At 62.0% G+C, this 707-nt stretch overlaps 1 protein-coding gene across 1 annotated transcript in view; it reads left to right on the top strand.

The window, feature by feature from the left end:
• kat8 (K(lysine) acetyltransferase 8) overlaps positions 1 to 95 on the top strand; it is a 15,096-nt gene extending 15,001 nt beyond the window's left edge. The window contains exon 11 of the mRNA XM_078535484.1: positions 1 to 95. This exon is cut by the window's left edge and continues 471 nt beyond it. The gene's annotated coding sequence lies outside the window, so the exon portion shown is untranslated.
• The last annotated feature ends 612 nt before the right edge of the window (positions 96 to 707 follow it).

Raw genomic sequence — 707 nt, 5'->3', positions numbered from 1 at the left:
AGGAGGTGTTACCGAGCCCTGTCTCCAGCCTGGTAGTTTCAGTACACTTCGAACGTTTTTCACCGTGATAATAAACGCCAGTTCTGTTTTTGTTATACTCCCGGGTGGCGATCTCCCTTCCATACCGCGGACGTGACCACCCCCTTCCCTCACCCAGCTCCCGTCGGAGCCACCTCGGAGGGTCGGTGCCGAGGGAGAGCCGCACTGTCGGAGGGGCGGTGCTGAGGGTGTGCCGCACTGTCAGAGGGTCAGTACTGAGGGAGCGTCGCACTGTCAGAGGGTCAGTTCTGAGGGAGAGCCGCACTGCCGGAGGGTCAGTGCTGAGTTAGCAATGCACTGTCGGAGGGTCAGTGCTGAGGGAGTGCCGCACTGTCGGTGGGTCAGTATTGAGGGAGTGCCGCACTGTCGGAGGGTCAGTGCTGAGGGAGCGCCGCACTGTCAGAGGGTCAGTGCTGAGGGAGCGCCGCACTGTCAGAGGGTCAGTGCTGAGGGAGCTCCGCGCTGTCGGAGGGTCGGTGCTGAGGGTGCGCCGCACTGTCGGAGGGTCATTGCTGAAGGAGTGCCGCACTGTTGGAGGGTCAGTGCTGAGGGAGAGCCGCACTGTCGGAGGGTCATTGCTGAGGGAGCGCCGCACTGTCGGAGGGTCAGCACCCAGTGTTTCCATGGGAATGGGCTCTGTAACAGGGATGATCCCTCCACGAATGAAA

Source organism: Cetorhinus maximus, unplaced genomic scaffold (genome assembly GCF_964194155.1).
Source record: "Cetorhinus maximus unplaced genomic scaffold, sCetMax3.hap1.1 HAP1_SCAFFOLD_488, whole genome shotgun sequence".
In the NCBI taxonomy this organism is placed as follows: domain Eukaryota; kingdom Metazoa; phylum Chordata; class Chondrichthyes; order Lamniformes; family Cetorhinidae; genus Cetorhinus; species Cetorhinus maximus.
Note: the sequence above shows the minus strand (reverse complement) of the source record. Positions and strands in the feature narration are given on the sequence as shown.